Source organism: Balaenoptera musculus, chromosome 8 (assembly GCF_009873245.2).
Source record: "Balaenoptera musculus isolate JJ_BM4_2016_0621 chromosome 8, mBalMus1.pri.v3, whole genome shotgun sequence".
Classification (NCBI taxonomy): Eukaryota; Metazoa; Chordata; class Mammalia; order Artiodactyla; family Balaenopteridae; genus Balaenoptera; species Balaenoptera musculus.
This window is the reverse complement of record NC_045792.1, coordinates 75369872-75390757: the sequence shown is the minus strand read 5'-3', so window position 1 is coordinate 75390757 and position 20886 is coordinate 75369872. Positions and strand designations below refer to the sequence as shown.

The 20886-nt window shown below is 37.8% G+C and overlaps 1 pseudogene; it reads left to right on the top strand.

The window, feature by feature from the left end:
• The first annotated feature begins 965 nt into the window (after positions 1–965).
• The window catches only part of LOC118899551, an 87370-nt pseudogene continuing 67449 nt past the window's right edge, over positions 966–20886 (top strand).

The window sequence follows — 20886 nt, the reverse complement described above, 5'->3', positions numbered from 1 at the left end:
CGTCCTTGCAGGGCCGGCGGGCCCTCCGTCACAGTGCCTCCACCTTGCGCTGCCATATTCCCCCATGCGCCTGGCCCACCACCAGCTGGACGGAGCTTCTGTAGCAAGGGGTTGGGGCAGGGCAGCACCGAGGCCTGAGGTGCGCCCACCACGAAAGGGAAGGGAAAAGAGAGACTTTTTCACAGACCACCTCCTTTAATGGCTAGTGCCTGTTTTCAGAAACTTACCACCTTGTTAGAAAAAATAAAAGCTGGGACCTTCGGTTCCATGCCAATCTCCCTGCAGTACTCGAATCCTGTACAGCTGTAACCTGTCCTCCAACCAAATGGGGAACATAGCATGGTCCAAGATCTCCGAATCATACATGAAGCTGTAATTCCTCTTCATCCAATTGTTCCCAACCCATACACAATCCTCACTCAGATCCCGAGGACACAGCCTGCTTTAAACACAGTCCTCGATCTTCAAGATGCCTTCTTCTGCATACCTGTTCACCCTGATTCCCAATACCTTTTTGCTGTTGAATGGACTGGCCCAGACACTAATGAAAACCAACAATATATCTGGACTGTCCTTCCTCAGGGATTCCATGACAGCTTACACCTGTTTGGCAATGCCCTAGCTAAGGAATAAAGGAAACTAAAATGAGAGACAGAGGCGTCATTACAATATATAGATGACTTCCTTATCTGCAACCGCTCAAAGGAAGCTTCAGACTAAAGTACTGTACAGGTCCTCAATTTCCTGGGCTCCAGGGGGTATATAGTATCCCCGCAGAAAGCCCAAATTGCCTTCCAGAGAGTCACCTAACTGGAACATGTTCTAAGCCCAGGGGAAGAGCTCCCTTACAACCCAGTGTAAGGAAGCAATCCTCCACTAACAACCACCACATACAAAGAAAATTGCTCTGGACCTTCTTAGGAATGGCTGGGTTTTATAGGATTTGGATCCCCAGGTTTGGTGTCATGGCAAAGCCATTGTATGAGGCCTTGAAGGGACTGGACATGGAACCTCTAGATTGGACAGGGAATTTACAAAGAGCATTTGACCAGATTAAGACCGTCCTGACTGGCGCCCCAGCCCTAGGGATTCCAGATCTTAACAAGCTCTTTACTGTATTTACCTCAGAAAAACAGGGAATAGCCCTGGGAGCTCTCACCCAAAAAGTAGGGCCATTTCCATGACCAGTGACATATCTCTCGAAGCAATGGGACTCAGTGGCCTCAGGATGGCCAGGCTGCCTGAGAGCTGTAGCAGCCACAGCCCTGCTAGTTGAAGAGGCCACAAAAACTCACCATGGGTCAACCCCTGGAAGTATTAACCCTACACCAGGTACAGGGAGTATTAGAAATTAAAGTGTATCAATGGCTGACCGGAGGCTGCCTTACAAAATATTAGGCCCTCCTTCTTGACTCTCCTGAATTAACCCTTAAAGTATGTCAGACCTTAAATCCAGCCACCCTTATGCCAGTAGAAAGCCCAGAGGAATTGTCTCATTCTTGTACCGAGACCATCGAACAGGTATATTCTAGCAGATCTGACCTTAAGGACTAGCCCCTTGAGGACCCTGATGCTGTCTGGTTTACTGATGGAAGTAACTACATACATGACGGTGTCCGGAAAGCAAGGTATGCCATAGTAGATTTACATAAGGTCATAGAGGCTGATGCCCTGCCCCCTCAGACGTCAGCACAAAAAGCCAAGATTATAGCCCTAGCTCGAGCTCTAAGGCTAGGAAAAGACAAGAGGATCAATCTGTACAGATGCTAAGTATGCATTTTTGGTGTTACTTGCACATGCGGCCACTTGGAAACATAGGAGACTCCTGGCTGCACAGGCCTTTTTTTGTCTGCCTCCAAGACACTTTTCATCCCAAAATGTGTGGTTTCCTGTCAGTCTGGAGGTTCCTGCTTTTCTCTGTCTGCGCAAAGACCCCCACTATCTCCAAGATGTGTGGTTTCTGCCATCTGGCCTATGCCCCCCTTTCTCTGCTGTAATCTAGCTACCTGCCTGCTTTAACAAATCCTGCGACCGTCACTCTTCCACAGTGTTGATCCTAATAATTACCCATTACACACCCTGAGCATGAATTTCCATCTCAGAGTCTGCTTTCTGGAGGGCAGGACCAGAAACACATATTAAGTTTGTTTGCCCCTAAAACTGTTATCTCAATGGATGGGATAGATGGGGGGAAATTCCATTCTAAAGATCATATGTGAAGCCAGTGCCACATCTTTTTCTTAACTTTGTAATTCTAGAAAGGAACTATTTTACCCTTGTAAGGGTAATTTTTTTTTCCAATTTCCCTGATTTCAGAAGTCAAAAACTTTTCTCCACCCGCATTTCCTTGAGAAACCTCTTATTCATAAATCCTTTCTCTGTCACTTTGATATGTACGTAAATGTAAATCTTTTTAAAGGGTAAATAAGCTAGGAAAAACCAGGAAAATTTTTCTTAAAGGCCTGGGAGCCGTGTCTTTGAAATGTAAATATCAAAGAGAATCTGTCTAGACTCGAGGGAGTCCCCATTTCCTTGTCATCAGAATTTTAGCCCAGAGGCCTTGTTCCAAGCTATAACCACCAGCTTATCACAGAGATACAGAAGTTTTATTATTGCTTGAGATAAAAGCAATTAGCTAGCCCAGCTGGTTACCCCAATTACCAGGTGAATTTGAAGTAAACTATGAAAGAATACATAGCAAACAGTTCTGCCCAAGTCTTCTTCCAAACAAATTATCATTAATCTTGAGAATATGTATGTAATAGATTATATCTGCTTGTTGGTATTCAAAGGATGGAATTTCTTTGTGTCTTTCTAATATCATTAGAAGATTACCTGTGATGAACAGTCCTGTTTGATTTAATGTTTATTCAATAGTAAAACTCTTTTCTTTCTTTTCTATATTTGAGGAAAGGATTTTCTAGGTTGACAGGAATTTTATTTTCATTTTTCCACAACACATGGAACAAGTTTCTGTCACAATAAAAATGTAAAATAAAACAATGGTCTCATCAGTGCTAACTGTGCTGATGCCGGTGGTTTTCCCATCACTTGATCAAATCTGGGGAAGCAGTTGTACAGCTAGACGGATCTTCACAGTGGAAAGAATTAGAGAGATGGAATCTCTGGTATCTTCATTTGTTCAAAAGGGCTCTGGGCAAAACTCACACTTTATAACACCATAGAATTGAAACTCCCATCCCCATGTGGACCCTGGGTATTAATGAGCTGGCTTGCATAAAAAGGAATGAAATTGGGTCTTTGGAGAGACATGGATGGATCTAGGGACTGTCATACAGAGTGAAGTAAGTCAGAAAGAGAAAAACAAATATGGTATATTAATGCATACGTGTGGAACCTAGAAAAATGGTACAGATGAACCAGTTTGCGGGGCAGAAATAGAGACACAGATGTAGAGAAAAAACGTATGGACACCAAGGGGGGAAAGTGTTGGGGGGGGGTCGTGGGATGAACTGAGAGATTGGGATTGACATGTATACACTAATATGTATAAAATAGATAACTAATAAGAACCTGCTGTATTAAAAAAAAAAAGAGCTGGCTTGGAGCATATGTGTTGAGAGGACTTTCCTCACTTAGAACTAAGTGACCAGGTCCAAAACCAGTCTTCTTTAGCCCATTATCCCCAGGACAGTGGTTATTAATATTTTAGAGAATGTCATTAATTCTTGGGAACTCTGATGACAGCTTTGAACATCCTACTCAGAAAAGTACACATATCTACCTGAAGTCAAATTTTTGCATGCAAATTTAGGAGAGTTCTGAAACTTCTGAGCCGGCCTCTTTCGGTCAGTAATCATGAGATTTAAATATTCTCTAAGACTGTACAATTTTCACCTGGTAAATATTCAGTAAATATTGGTTGAGTAAATCCTAGTCTTCCCAAAAGTAATAAATGATGCCCATGAGTAAAATGACAAACCATTTTTTTCTCGTTGTCCTATGGAAAACTGAGTCTCCAAAAGAAAAGTGTTCTTAGCTATCCTTGAATTTCAATTTAACTTCACCATGCTTCTAGCAAGAATCTTCTCTGTATATATCACTATGCTATATGTGTGGGGATAATGTAGTAATTAAGAACATAGACTCTGGAGTCAGATTGCCTGGGTTTCAAATAATAAACCACTGTCCTCAGTTTCTCATAAAAAAGAAGATAATAACAATATCTAGTCCATTTGTTTTCTGTGAGAATTAAAACAATTCACATACTACATTTAGTCAATATTTGACGAAGTAAATACCCAATAAATGTTAGCTATAATGATTATAAAAAGAAAATTTATATTAAAGAGATGCTATTTAAGGATTCATCTGGCAGAAAGCAACTGTTGGAGAAGTTAAGAAGTACTTATATTTATATTAATACCTGAAAAGTAAAAATTTTAATAAAGTGTATTAGAAACATGTACAAACCTCTTTTCCCTGAGCCTAGGCAATTAGAATGAATGTAGGAGTAGAGGAGAAGAGAAAAAACAGTAATAATAGCCTAATTCACACAGATGGGTGAAATCAAATATGGGCTGAGGAACAATTCCATATTTAAAGTTTTAACAGTTGGAGAGAAGTTTGAAGAGTTTTAAGAGGACACACATAAGGGTCTTTCCCTTTGAGGTAGATCACTTTTTCTACTTAAGATAGATCTATGACACTTTCAGATAGATCACATTTTCTACATAGACAAATTTGATGAATGGGGAAATAAAAATGAATCTTCAGGCTGCAGTTCTAAATGATGTGATAGAAGTTGAATAATATAATTTGGGAGTGATTGGAAAACAAAGCTCATATTGACACTTTGCTCTTTTTCCCTCTCCCCCCACCAAAATTATTTAGATTTTTGGTTTTCTGGTGGAAAATTATGCTGTGAGAGAATATAAGCACTATAAATTTGAGTAGGTATTATTCTTCTTTTAATACAACTGTACTGAATGTGAAAGTACATATCATTCAGCAGCTCTGCGTGAACCGCTTGAAAATGCATATAACGAGTTAATAAGGTTCCAGGTTTTTATTTTGCAATTTAATTTTGCTAGGTAGCCAGAGAGCAAAAAACTTTTTTTTTCTACTTCATTTCCATTGCAGGCCCCAAAAGAGATATGCCAAATTGTCTTTCTTTTGCAGAATGTCCTAGGGGATCAAAGTTATAAATCCTGCCCACAAAAAATAGTGATAACTTTTCACAGCCAAAATAGTCAAGGTGGATTTAGTACAGGGAAGCCCAATTTTGTACTTCTTTCTCCTCCTTCCATAAACTCAGTCTTTTGGATTGACTATCCAGAAAACGGAATCATTCTCTTTGTGTTTTTTTTGCGACCTGAAGATGAAAGTTTAATGACCTCAATTTCACGTATGACTGTGGGATAGCAGACTACTTCCTAATAAATATTGGCAATATCCACAAAGCACTATTTTGTGTTGTTACTTTTATGACTTCCAGAAATTATGTGTACTTACTTCAAATTAACTGTATCACCCTGATTCTTACTTTCACTTCCTTGCTCACATCGTTTCCCATACTTGGAATTATTTTTCCCTACATAAATGTATACAAATTCTATTTGTGGATCTAGATTTTATTAAAGTTCTACCCTCTTCACAAAGCCTTCTGGGTTCACCTAAATTTGAAATAATCTCTCTGTCCTCTCTACAGCATAGATTGTGATATTTATCTAATGTTTATGACTCGCTGCCTGGGCAAAATCACAGCTGGCTATTTTATATGCAAGTGGACATGTTAAACTCTCAGAATGAGTTGTCAACTCCTCCAAGACAGAATCATGCCTTACACTTTGAGTGTATGGCACAGAACACTGGCACTTTAGTTCTCCATGCTCTAGAACCCAGAGGTACGTTCATGGTGTAGCTGAAGATCCTTAAACTGCAGATTTGCTCACTGACAAAGGCCCCCTTCTAAAGCTCTGAGTGTTCCCCACTTGGGACAAAAGGGAAAAATAGAAGGCTGAGTCATGGGTTTGAGATTGAGAGAGCTGCTGCAGCCTGAGATCACTCTCTGTTTTGTGGTGACCCTGGGGCTGTGGATGATTATAAGAGTTGGCAGGGCAACCTGCCCTGGTGGCCTCCTTGTGCATCTGGACCCCATTTTGTCCCCAAGAAGAACTGAATAGATTACTTCTCCACTTCCAACTTAGGCAGCTCTAGAACCCAGGTTTCATGAACACTTTACTCTTCACAAAGAATGTGTTTGGGCTGGCATGGGGGGCTGGGGACGTGAGTGACGTGGGAGAATGTTGAAGAAGTGACTGAGCAGAATGGGGTCCATGTCAAAGCTGATGTTCCATAAGCAAGAAGCTCTGCTTGTATAAACAACTACAGAGGAAGTTCTAGACATGACATGACCAATAAGGGATGTAAATATGTTAGTCTAAACTATGGTAATAAAAGGACACAGCTCTGCCAGAGGAAAGATGGATTTATATTTCTATTTCTCTCTATGAAATGTTATTACAAAATGTTGATCATATGAAGTGATAGTCAAGAAATATGAATTAAAAAATCTAAGAACAAAAATATTACAGAAGTATCTCTGACAGTTAACTAAAAGTACTAAAAATGATAATATTTTTGCTGAAAGGACCTGTGATGTTCTGGTGCTTGTAAACCTTTTAAAATTTGTATTTCATGGTAATTTCATTTTTATAAGAATAAGGAAATAAGCATTTATTTTTGTTGCTAATTTTGTATTCTTTTTCTTAATGAAGATGCCCAGTTATTTAAGATGTGAGTCCTAATGTGCATACACCTTGCCAGCCCCTCATGCCCTCTTGAACGTTTCATCTTGATGTCCCACGTGTACTTCACACTCAATATGAACTCATCAGCTTCCCCAGCCACAAACCTCCTCCTCATTCTCTGTTTGTTATTTGATTGAATGGCTCCACCATCACCATCTTGACCCCCAGGACCCAGCTCAAAAGAAAACTCCTCCAAGAGAAATTCTTAAGCTACCCCAATCCCAATTCATCTGATGAAGTATCCCCTAGTGTCTTCCTCTAAAAGAGCAGTCATACCCTGGGCCCTAAATCCAATACTTTAGCCTCTCTTTATTTATCCATCATCTCTCTAAATTGTTCTCTTTATTTAAGGATAGAGTCTACTAAGTCTTACCTGTTTAGCTTCTCATTATTTAACATATGGCCTGACAATAATTGGTAGTAACAGAATAATTATTAAATCATTGAATAATCATTCCTGAACTTCCTGCAAAGGTTTATTCCTAATTTCATCCACCCATTGGTACATTTACTCAGTAAACAAATTTAGATCATCTACAAGGCACCAGGAACTATGCTAGTTACTGTGTACACACTGTTGAATAAGAATCAGAGTTTGCTTCTAAGGTACTTTAAACTTTCAGAGAAAGAAACATAAATAGACAATTATAAAGAAGTTTGATATTGCCTGGATAGAGGAAAGCACAAAAGATGCTGGAAACACATCAGAGGAGCAGCTAAAGCAATCTGGGATTATCAGAGAATGCTCCCTTAAGAAATGAGACCAAAACCAATTCTTGATGAATGAACAGGGGTTAAATCAGGTTAAGAAAGTAAGAAACAAGAGAGATTTTCCAACAAGAAGCAGCATGTGCAAAGGCACTGAGGAGTGAAAGCATTCCTCATTAATTGTACTGCAATTCTTGTATATGAGGGGTATGCAGGGAGCATGGACCAGTGAAAAAGACTTGGTTGCAGAGGTGGGTGGGCCCAGAGCTGATACATTTATCCTTTTACCATCACTCTGTCTATGGCATACTTTTTTTTTTAAAGTATCATTTTAACTTTATTTATTTATTTATTTTATTTTTGGCTGCTTTGGGTCTTCGTTGCTGTGCACAGGCTTTCTCTAGTTGTGGTGAGCAGGGGCTACTCTTCATTGTGGTACGTGGGCTTCTCCTTGCAGTGGCTTCTCTTGTTGCAGAGCACGTGCTCTAGGTGCTCAGTCTTCAGTAGTTGTGGCACACAGGCTCCGTAGTTGTGGCTCGTGGGCTGTAGAGCGCAGCCTCAGTAGTTGTGGTACACGAGCTTAGTTGCTCTGCGGCATGTGGGATCTTCCCGGACAGGGCTTGAACCCATGTCCCCTGCATTGGTAGGCGGATTCTTAACCACTGCGCCACCAGGGAAGTCCCATACTTTTGTTACCAAACAATATTTGTCACATGGTCAGTTCCATTACTAATCTATTTGGGCCTTGAAGTCATGACTATATCTTAATCCCCTCTCTATTTGTAGCTCCTAGCACAGTTTATGGTGCTGTATTCAATAAAGATCCAGTAAATTGTTTTGTGCACATTAAACGCTCTAAAACACTTCATTATACATGCATGGAATTGATTTAGCATTTGTTTAAGGTCAGTATTTGAATCAAAAACTCTAATTTAATACAAAATGATGAATCAATAAAATCAACAGGTGTAAGGGAAACTACATCAGTGCTTTTTTTTTTTTTTCTTTAAAGCATGCTTTATACATATTCCTACCTTTATATGCAACATATTCCTATGAAAAATTAATAAAGAATTAGAAAATGAAGATAATATTCTATGCTTGGAACAGACTAAGAGGATATTTATTTGGATACTTTCTCCTTCTAACTCTTTGTTTTATATTCCACACCTCAGCTTCAAGAATGTCTTCTGTCACACCCCAACTGTCAACCTACTGTTCTATGAAGAAAACCAAAGGATTGCTAAAGTTTTCAGTGTGGCAATTGACATTTATCGATCTAAAATTCTATGGCTTTGAATAAACCACAACAGTACATTTAAAGTAAGAGTGAGGGCAGCAACCATAACTTACTCACATATACATCTCCCAGAAAACTAAGTTCACTGCTTTATCAACAGGAGGTCTCAACAAATGTTCATTTAGTTGAATTAAACTGCACATCAGATTATTTTGGATTCTCATGTGTTAGGGGTCTTTATATCAACAATTCTAATATTTCAAGGCACATGAGAGGAATAATGAATATCAATTTTTTTGGCAAATCTAAAATTAAGTTGTTAGACCCAGCTTGTTACAGACCACATAAGAATTATGGCACCACCAATATTTTTTTCGTTTGAAAATTAATTCCAGGGGCTGGTTCCAGGCAATTTTGTGAAATAGGCCACTTTAATTTTGATTCCCTTCTTTTTGTTGCTAAGTCCCAAATCCTTCTGGTGGATTCTCGCTGTAACCTTTTTGCCAGTGCCCTTTGGTACTCAGCCCCTTCCTTGTCATGCTTCACTTAAAGGTTCCCAGTTGAAAATTTGCACCTCCTTTCCTGCCATTAATTTTTTTTTTTGCATGTGGAATCTTAGTTCCATGACCAGGTATGGAACTCGTGCCCCCTGCAGTGGAGGCGTGGGGTTTTAACCACTGGACCACCAGGGAAGTCCAGCCATTAAAAATTTTTCATGTGGGGGCTTCCCTGGTGGCGCAGTGGTTGAGAATCTGCCTGCTAATGCAGGGGACATGGGTTTGAGCCCTGGTCTGGGAAGATCCCACATGCTGCACAGCAACTAGACCCATGAGCCACAACTACTGAGCCTGCGCGTCTGGAGCCTGTGCTCCGCAACAAGAGAGGCCACGATAGTGAGAGGCCCGCGCACTGCGATGAAGAGTGGCCCCCGCCTGCCGCAACTAGAGAAAGCCCTCGCACAGAAACGAAGACCCAACACAGCCAAAAATAAATAAATAAAATAAATAAGTAAAAATTAAAAAAAAAAAAAAAAATCTTCAAAAACAAAAAAAAATTTTTTTTCATGTGATATAACATTCCCCCAAGACTTGGGAGCACAAAGTGTTGAGGATCATTCTACTTAAATATTGTATTACCATGAAAGAATAGTAAGGAAAATTCAAGAAATCTAGAGGGGCAAACAGAGTATCTATAAGAAGATTTTTACGGGGATTAAGAACTTTCATTTGTTCACTACTTGTAGCTGATGTATATTGGACACTAACTATATTCCAACACTGTTCTATCTATGTACTTCACATGTACCACATATTTCACCTTTACAACAACACTGTGATGTAGGCTTTGTTATTATACCCATTTCACAGATGAGAAACTCAAAGCACAGAGAGATTAAGAAACTTGCCCAATGTTGTGTAGTTTGTAACTAGCAAAGCTAAATCAAATTCAGGTAGTCTGAACCCAGAGTTCATGCTCTTAACCACTTTATTATCTACCAAAATTGGTGGTAAGCAACTTTTGTTTGGGGGGCACATTAGGTAATAGGAATACTGAGATGAATTAGACATCATCCCTGCTCTCAAGGAGCTCACAGTGGAGCAGTGAAAACTGTTATTTAAACTAGTAATAGTAAAAGTAAACACCTTATACAAAAGACTTTTATTATTTTATGGTATTCATTTATTTTTATTTTTAAACATTCAAAGCAATTAAAGTATTTACTGTAAGAGCAACACAGCAAAAGTACAAATTAAAATTATGATGAAAGAAAAAGAAGTTCTCAAACCCATTACAAACAATTTTTTTCCTTTTTTTCTATACCTTCTCAAATACTTAGAATCATTTCATATTTTACTTTTCCTTACCTACTCACCTAATTTGTCACTGTGTAGTAAAGAATTTGTCCTTGGCAAAGAGAAATTACTCTTGCCTTTGCCTTCAGCTTCTGGTAGATCATCTATGTCATACCTGATAGGAGTGTCTTTGTTTAGTGTGGAAGCTGATCACACTGGATCTTAGAGTGGAACTAGCCATATCCCATCATCATAGGGTGGATACTGGCCATTCGAGAAACACCAACCATGTGATTTAGGGTGGGAGTTTTGGGTCATGCAGTATCAGTTGACCTGGAGGCTGAGATAAAGTTCTTGGGCACTCAGTTAATCAATGATGCTTACGCAATGAAGCCCTAATAAAAACTCTGGACACAGATGCTCAGATGTGCTCCCCTGGGTGGCAATAATGATCCATGTGTATTATCACAGATCAATGCCAGGAGGTTCAGCACATCCTAAAGACAACAAAACCTCCATGTTTTTAACCTTCACAGACCCTTCTCTATGCATCTCTTCCTTTGGCTGATTTTACCTAATCCTTCCCTTGTAGTAAACTGTAACTATGAGTATAACAGCTTTCAGTAAGTTCTGTATGTCTAGTGAATTATTGAACCCAAGGGTAGTTTGGGGAACCCCTTGAATTTACAGTTAGCATCAGACATGGGGATAGTCTTGGGGACTAACTCTGGGTAGTCATTCAGTGTACATACAATATCATCTTTAATCTGTCAGTTTTAGACATTTAGGTTATTCCTAATTATCTGCTGTTAGGGGTAATCCTGAAATAAATATTTCAATGCAAATAATTTGTCTCTTCTTGGCTATAAATATGTACTTCTTTTACTTCCCATGAAACTAATTCACACATGAAAATTTCTCCTTGTAACACCTAGTTTGCTCACAAACTGAATGTTGGGGGTTTTTTGGGCTTTAGTTGTCCTATTTCTTTTATATAATTTTTTTGGTCTGTATCAGTTCTGTTTGTTTTTTTAATAGTTTTATTGATATACATTATATACCATAAAGTTTATGCATTTGAAATCATATTTCAATGGCTTTTAGTATATTTACAGTTATGCTTTTATATTAAAAAGAGCTTCTAGTAATGCAAAATAGGGACAAAATTTCATTATTTAATTTTAGTGATCCTGGGATGCCAAAAATGGTAAATTGTAGCATTCACTCAACTCTGGCATGCAACATTACAAAAAGTATTTCTTCTGTTCTTTTCAAAGGTGCTTTGATTATACTAATGATTATAACTCTTCGTCCTGGAATTTTGAGTCCTTTTTTATCATTACAGTAGTCAGATTAAATCATCTCATTCTTAGCTTTTTGTCTCTCATTCTTATTAAGATGATCTACAGCCTAGCAATGAGCACTCTTCCTTTTAAAAAGTGCTTGAACTCAAGGGAAGACGACTGGCTTAAAAACATCTCTTAAGAAGTGTGGGACAATGAATCAGATCAGGTTTTATGAATCTTTTATTTGACAAGTTTTTTAAACCTTACAAAAACTGCCTCCCAGCTTTGCCTACTCAGTAGTTCTTCATGAATACCTACAGAGCATCTTGTCAAGGAGCCATTCCTTTCAGTTTTTTGACTTGCATTTCCTTAGAGTTTGCTGTGGGGCTTGTTGTCAGCTGATGAAATTGGAAGCACCAAACCTTTAAGTTCTTTTGCCTACAGTTACTTTGATGAATTCCTCCAGGATGTAGAAGAAGAACTACAGCACTGTCAGAAACTGGCCTGGCATTGCAGCACATTTCCTAAACTAGAAGAAAAGCACCATGAATTTTTTGGAATACCCTCAAGGTTGCATTTGACCTGTTTTCCAGAAGGTGATTCTTTTCTTTAAAAAATATTTTTTTCTCTGCAGTGGAAAAAGAACTACCGGTTTCTCATAAATAGACAGTACCGTAAACTGCATTGCAATTTATGGCAAAAGTTATTCCTTCTTTTAATTTCCACTTGCTCTATTCTAACCAGGACACTATTTATAATCTCCTTGGTCATTGAATTAGTCTTGTGGCTCCCTGAATTTAGTATCTCTTCAAAATAATGCACTCTATTGCCATACTAAATTTTCTAAAATACAGCTGTTATCATGTTCTTTTCTGGCTCAAAAATCTTTAACTGGTCACCCATTTCCTCAGGATAAAAGTAAAATATCTTAGGCAATATTTAATGGGAAAGTAATTCGTAGAGACATGAGTTTGTATCCCTAGTCTGTTACTTTGCTTTTTTTTTTTTTTTTTTATTTGAAGGCTACTGTGAGTCCATTAAAGTTAGTTTCTTTTTTGATAAAATTGACTCATTTCAAAGGTATTGAGAAAGTTTAAGTTAATGCGTGTCTAGTTCCCCGGAAACACTAGGTGCAAAATAAGTGTTTCCTACATTTCCTTAGCCTCATTTTCAAACCTTACTTCTATCTTGCCTCAATAAAAAAAAAATTTTCTTGAACACCTACTGTGCACTATGTATAGCAAAAACTTTGTAAGGGATGTACAAAAAAGACCATGTTGCTCTCCTCAAAAATGTTCATTGTAAAGAACATAAGGATAGGGCAATGGAAGAAATGTGGATGGATTTATGAAATATATAAGTGGAAGAGTTGACAAGACTTGGCGATTGAATGAATGGAGATGTAATAGATAAAGGAGAGGACAGTGTAAATGAAGACCCCAAGGTTTATAGATCAAGCCAGTTGTTGGATGGCAACTCTTTTTAATTATTTTTCTTAATATCTCCCTTTTTCTATTGGATGCCCTATTCTCTCAAATGGATTGGAAGTTACTTAAGCTCATAGACAATTGTGTAGAATTATTTAAATCCAACAAAATGCTCTGTATGTAAAACAGGCACTCCATAAATGCTTAATGAAGGAGTAAATGCTTGTAGAGAAAAATACAGTTGAGGTGAATGAGGTCTGCCAGGGATCAGTAGTGTCTTTTGCTGTTAGCTAATCAGTTCAATCCCATTAAATAATACCAAGACTCACTCTCACAGTGAATAGAGTTATTTTAACAAGCTTTCAAAGACTCTCACATCTTTATTTTAGTCATTTTATTTCCATCTCCTAGAGTTGTTTAAAAAGCCAAAATGACTGACTTAGTTTTTGTTTTTATTTTTTTCTTAATAGTGGCAAACTGAAAAAAAATCAAAATGTATGTGGGTATTAGGAGGAGAAAAATTCAAGAAACAGTTTATATAAAGGAAAATAATATATAAAGGAAAATTATATTCTAAATTTACTAACATGATAAACACACTGTAAATAAATGGGTGTTTACTAAGGTACTCTAATATATATATTGCATATACACATATAAAATATATAAATACATGTATTTTATTTAAACTATGAATTAGTTTTTATTTGTTTATTAATATTGTGTAGTATTTGAACTACTATTAAGTTACAAAGTTATGTAATCCATTTGAGGCTTGCAGGAGGATTTTAAAAATCAAGCAATAGAGTTATTTTCTTATTTTCTATAATGTGTTACTCTAAGAGAAGCTAGAAGACTGGAAATATAGGTACATTAGTTCCTGGTAAGAATTTGTAATAGGTCTTTTAGAAAAATATGAACTTGATGAAGGAATTAAAATAGCCTTTAGTTTCCATTCAGAGGCAGAATATTGGATGGAGTTGAACATGGTGATGACTAGGCGTGGTATTCCAATCATTACAGTAGACAGTACTTTCTGAATGAACAGAAATATACCTAATTACCACTTATAGTTCTTGCCACTGTGGTGCTGCCCATTAGGTAGTAAAGAATAGTCGTTCATGTGTAAACTCACTACTGGAGGCCAGGCATTGTGTTTGTAAATGATGATACTGTGATAAATAAAGTATTATTTCTGTGTTACAGAAGCTTATACTTGTGGGGTGATAGACATGTTAACAGATAATTATAAGAAGACGTGATCATGCTGAACCCAGGCCCACAGAAGGCATCAATCTTGCATGAAGCTCTTTTCTGCTGAGTCATGACTTGGTCTCACACTCTTTCTCAACACTGTGGTCCAGGCTGCTGCTCTGCGTCATTTGGAGTTGGCATGTGAACTGAGGCTGTATGCAATTAACAAGAGCTTCTTATTACATGGATGGACACAGTTGGGGAAGCATAGACTCCCTATCTGATCCTCTCTCAACCTATTTCAGACCAAGTGATTTTGACCATGCTACCTGAATGAATAACAACTAGAACCTTGAGACAAATGTGACACCATAAATGCAAGCACCTTGAGACCAGTCCTTAGTAAATGTAGTAAATCATTTTGTAAATGCTAGTTTCCTACAAAGCAAGTTGGAGCACAGATGGCTAAATGAGAAGTTGCTTACTATATTTTCAGTGGGACATCTGTTAAATTTTACATTACCCACATCTTCACTTTTTTTTTTTCTCTCTCTCTCTCTCTCTCTCTCTCTCTCTCTCTTTAAAAAGCTGTACCAGCCACTGGCAATTCTTTCCACTCCATTTAGTATCTCTGTGTGTTTGGCACACAGATCCTGAATTTCCCTCACAGATATCCTTAAACAGTGAAGTATTCGGAAATCATTTTCGCAGATAGATTATAGAAAAATAGATGCTATACAAAGTCAGGCCTGAGAGCGCCTTCTGTATCCATTTCCTGCCTGCTGTGCTGTGACACAGGCAAAGGCTGAGGCCACATGTCAAGCTCAGGGATATCCCCAGAGAGGCAGAGTTCTTACCCCTGTATAGGTTGTTCTCCTCACCTGTATTTTTTATTGTTATAAAGAAAAGGAGCTTTTGAATCATAAGAGTTTTGGAAGTAGTCTACTCTTCCCTAGGCTGAGTGCCAGAGAATGGGAAGAGTTTAGGAGATTCTAAAAGTAAGAGGCAGAATTTATAGAGCATTAACTCTAGAGTGGGGGCTCCTGGCTCCCACTAAGTTGTCCATAATTTTTTAGTGTATGTGTGGATAAAAACATAGTTGCCACCTGAACTCAAATTGAAAGTTGTCTTCCTGACAGCTGGAATCTAAATTGCCTCTCCAGTCCAGAAGATGTAAGATTGGAATGGAGAAACTACATTTTGACGTTAATCTTAAAAATATAAAATTCTCTAACTAAAAGATATTACTGAAATTTGCCTTGTTTTCTAGATTTTTTAACAGAGTAATATGAAGAGGGTTTTTTTGTGTTTCTAATCTGAAAAAATGGAAAAATCATCTAATTTAGGTGTCTGTCACTGGAGTGATTTTTAATGATCCTAATCTTGGATCCCACCCCTATGTATTCAGATTCATTAGATTATAATTGGGGCCAAGTAATCTGTATTCTTTAAATGCTCACTGAGAAATTCTGATGTGCCTCTTTTAGCTCAACCTCCCCTCCTATTCATCCGTGTCTTGGAGAGGTCATTTGCCATCATTTGCTTGATTTCTATGACAGGAGACTCACTACTCTTGAAAATAATGTACTTTTAAATTAAAATAATTATTTTACTAGTTCTGGATAGTATGCATGCTGGCAGAAAGCAAGGATATCTGTGTGCTAAACACAATATAAAATGTTAAACATGTTTGAAACATCACCTTCAGCAGAATTAAGGAGAATATAGACCCAACCATGCAACAGGAGTTTCTGTCCATTTTTTGAGCACTCGTACCTAACACGAGACTGAGATCTTTACATTCATTCTCTCATTGAATTTTGCAGAACTAAATGAAGACTACCCAAATGAGAACAAACAGAGATTTATGCAGAGTTTGTTATTTACCAAGCCACTTCCACTTGCCTTTGGCAGAGACCCAAAGGTAGGCAAGGAAATGGGAACCTTTATAGTGAAGAAAAATAATAAAATGGAAGGTTTCTGGTTTCCAGTATCCTCTGATTGGAGGGAAGTCATTGGGCAGAGGGGGGCGGGGAGGTGGGCAACTAGGGGAGGAATAACTAGAAGCAGTGATTGGTTTGGGGAGCATATTCGGCTTTGTATGATTGATCTTGCATTGGGAATAGGGGCAAAAAATAGGGAAGCTGTCAATTATGGACAAAGTCCTGATTATCCTGGGCTGATTGCTACAGAGGTTGTTGATCTAAGTCCTATCATCATATACCGTCTGGCCAGTGTCTGTTTGTATATATAGCCTCTCAATCTTTACAAATACCTGTCAGGTAGGTTCTATTATCTCCATTTTAAATTGCAAAGAAACAGAGGCATAGATAAGTTAAATAACTTTCCCCAGATCTTAAGCTTAGGTAAATGGAGGAGCTGAGATTTGAAATAAGGTTCATCTGACTGAAAATACTTGCTCTTAACCACTACTTAGCTTGTTTTACAACAAGAAATGATAATATTTAAAAATAATAATAATACATTATATCTATATGTCTTCAAGATTTTTCCTTTTGTTTTTATTTTTCAGAGGTCTGCATTTATTCCAATGGGCATTAAGGCTCATGTAAGATCAAAAGTTCTCAAGTACAAAAAATGATTCAAGACATGGAAAATTATAAATATCTTTAAAAGTCTATGAGTTCGGGGACTTCCCTGGTGGCACAGTGGTTGGGAGTCCGCCTGCCAATGCAGAGGACACGGGTTCGAGCCCTGGTCCCGGAGGATCCCACATGCCGCGGAGCGACTGGGCCCGTGCACCACAGCTGCTGGGCCTGCCCTCTAGAGCCCACGAGCCACAACTGCTGAAGCCTGCGCGCCTAGAGCCGGGGCTCCGCAGCAGGAGAGGCCGCCACAATGAGAGGCCCGTGCACCCCAACGGGGAGTGGCCCCTGCTCACCGCAACTAGAGAGCACCGCGCGCAGCAAAGGAGACCCAATGCAGCCAAAAATAAATAATAAATAAATAAATAAAAATTTTAAAAAAGTCTATGAGTTCAGAAAGGAAGAATTTTTAAAGATTTTTTTAGAAGTTAGTATTTTTCAGAATTAAAGGTTTATTTTTAAGTTTCTTAATTAACTGGTATTTTTGTGTGGGATTCAGTATGTCTAACTACAGAAAAGCTTGTTACATTTTGTATAAGGAGGTAGTTTTCTCTTTGGAAGATTATCAAGAACTAGAGAAGAGTAGCCTATTGTGAGAATTCTAAAGAGTTGAGTAAGAAAAAGACACCTTCTCTATACTGCTACATATTTTCATCATGGCCGTCTCTTCATTTTTCCTTCTTTATAAACAAAATAAAATGTTTTATATTTCTCTATAAAATATCCATTTCCTCACATCATTTAATTGGCAGTTTCTGAAAGTAATCACAGGTATATTTTCTAGAACTATCTGAATTCCTTCAATAATATTTTTCAATGTCAATTTTTACGGACAAAGTCAAAATACAAAGAAAAAGTAAACATTGTGGTTCAATTCATAGGTTTTATTGAAACTGACAACTCAAAAATATTAGTCTGATGATTGAAAATTTTCAGCCATTTAAAAATATTAATGTTTTCAATACCTCCACAAGTAAAGAGATTTCAAGCAAGTAATGTATTTAGTAAATGAATATAGTTTTAAATCAGACATATGCAACTAAGTTTCTTTCACTTAAATGGGTATCCTTTTGTTAGCTTATGAGGTAAAATAGACCATAGTACCTAAATAGCTTAATAGAAAAAGGAATTTCAAGGGCATTATTTTTACTTCATATATTTCTATGTTTGTAGTGAAGAAATATGAGCCCTAAAAGAAATAATATTTTTAAAAAGGACATTTCCTTGTAAAAAGTTTTGTCAGTTAAGAGTAATTTTATTTATTTATTTTTAATATATATATTTATTTATTTATTTATTTTTGTCTGCATTGGGTCTTCGTTGCGGTGCGCAGGCTTTCTCTAGTTGCAGCGAGCGGGGGTTACTCTTTGTTGCGGTTTGCGGGCTTCTTACTGCGGTGGCTTCTCTTGTTGCGGAGCATGGGCTCTAGGGGCGCGGGCTTCAGTAGTTGTGGCATATGGGCTCAGTAGTTGTGGCTCGCAGGCTCTAGAGCACAGGCTCAGTAGTTCTGGTGCACGGGCTTAGTTGCTCTGCGGCATGTGGGATCTTCCCAGACCAGGGCTTGAACATGTGTCCCCTGCATTGACAGGCTGATTCTTAACCACTGTGCCCCCCCGGAAATCCAGTTCCGAGTAATTTTAGATGTCCACCTTACTATTCATGAAATAATTACTTTTCTTCATATGATTAATCAAATTAATTCCATTACCTGCCAAAAAGCTTATTTAAATGCAGAGAAAAACTTTCATCAACTATTTTAGTAGCAAAGGAACCTTTTACTTTGAAGTATAGAGAGGTGATTATATGTCTTTTCTTTCTAATTTCAACCTCTCTCTTTTTCCAAAAGAAAGTAAAGGGACAAAGTTCCACAATTTGAAAATGAATTTAAATAAATTACTTAAAAGAGAGGCATGACCTATTTAATTAGATTTTCATAGTCAGGATGTAAAATATATCATACTATAAAAGTTTTTGAACTTAAAAATGACTCACGGTAACTCATATAAGTAATAGGTTAGCAATGCCAGTCCTTTACAATAATAATTATTATTGCGGCAAAATTATAATCATCATAATAGATGATGAGTCATTTGTCCTTCTTTTGAAATAATATTTGAAACCTGGGGTTATCAGTAAGTACTATCCAAGGTCTATTATCATTGAAGAATAAACCTGAAAAAAATCTGATTCACTCCAAAGGACAGCATAGATCTCCCCCTGTATATTAAAACAGATCTATCTTAATATTTAGGCGAAAGCAGATATCTTCGTACATTAGTTTTAGCATAAATTGAAGTAAATTTTGTTATTTGTATATGATATTAAGTTTTCAACTGGGCCATTTATTCAGAGTTTGGGAAGGAAAAAAGGGAAAGGCTGAGGATGACATAGCAGGAGTATGCATTTTCAAAATGCACTTCCAGACCGTTAATGTAAGTTCAAAAAAGTAATTTTTTACTGGGATGGGGGAAGGACTGACATAAGAGGAGTTGTTGAGAAGGGTCAAGAGTGCACTGCTATTGTTTTTGGTGTTGTCAGGAAGTCATGGGTTGAGTTAGTTTTATGCCTAGTGGGGAGAGTTTGAGACCACCTTTGGATCCAAGAAGAAAACCATTCTGTATGAAAATGCTGACTGCTAACAGAAAGGATTTCTAAAGTTTCCTTTATGTTACAATTCTCTTTTTAAGGATTTGTTCCAAAAATGGGTATTTATTGTGAACTTAGCACACACAGGACACTGTGAAATATGTACTGGAAATTTAGACTATTATCAGGACGTACTTACTGCCCTGCATTGAGTATTATTACGTACAAATTGTTGGCTTTAATGCAAAGCGGGTTAAATAAAGGTTTTGAGAACAAACAATTACTTGAGAACAAGTAATGAGAATTAATTAGGTTCAGTTGGGTCATGATCCCATTGGAAGAAAGCATGAACTTCAGATACCTAGGTTTAAATTTCTCCTCTATTATTTACTATCTTGGATAAGACATGTAGCATTTTTGATCCCCGAAGTTTGATAAAAATGTATCTGGGGGCTTCCCTGGTGGCGCAGTGGTTGAGAATCTGCCTGCCAATGCAGGGGACACGGATTCGAGCCCTGGTCTGGGAAGATCCCACATGCCGCGGAGCAACTGGGCCCGTGAGCCACAACTACTGAGCCTGTGCGTCTGGAGCCTGTGCTCCGCAACAAGAGAGGCCGCGATAGTGAGAGGCCCGCGCACCGCGATGAAGAGTGGCCCCCGCTTGCCACAACTAGAGAAAGCCCTCGCACAGAAACGAAGACCCAACACAGCCCAAAATAAATAAATAAATAAATAAATTTATTTTAAAAAAAAATGTATCTGGGGATACACCACCCACCTCAGTGTTCTGCCATGAAAGTACTTAGCCCTTCTGCTGGTGACAAGTGACTGTACATTGTCCAGTATCAACAAAATATTTTTATTTTTCTACTTATTCATGGAAATTGGATATTGTGTTGGGCCTTCCAAAAGAGATGATATTGGAAGAAGAAGAAAAATTGATTTATTGACCCACTCTAAGTTTATGCTCTGAGTTTAATTAATAGACAATTTAGTGTCAACTTTTTCTGGCTGATATTTAATCATCTAAGAAAAACCTGCTCAAAGGTTGGTAAGGTTGGATGAATTCTCTTCTCTTATAGATTTTCTGTCACAGTCACCTGTCTCTGTACCAGGATCCAAATTTTGCAGGTAACACAAGTTTAAAGATGAATTTCAGAAAGTGTAATAGTACTAGAACTATTATTCTGTACAGCAGTAAAAAAAAGTTCTAATGTATAGGAAGAAAGCATAATGTTAAAAATGTATGCTTTTAATTATTAAATACAAATTC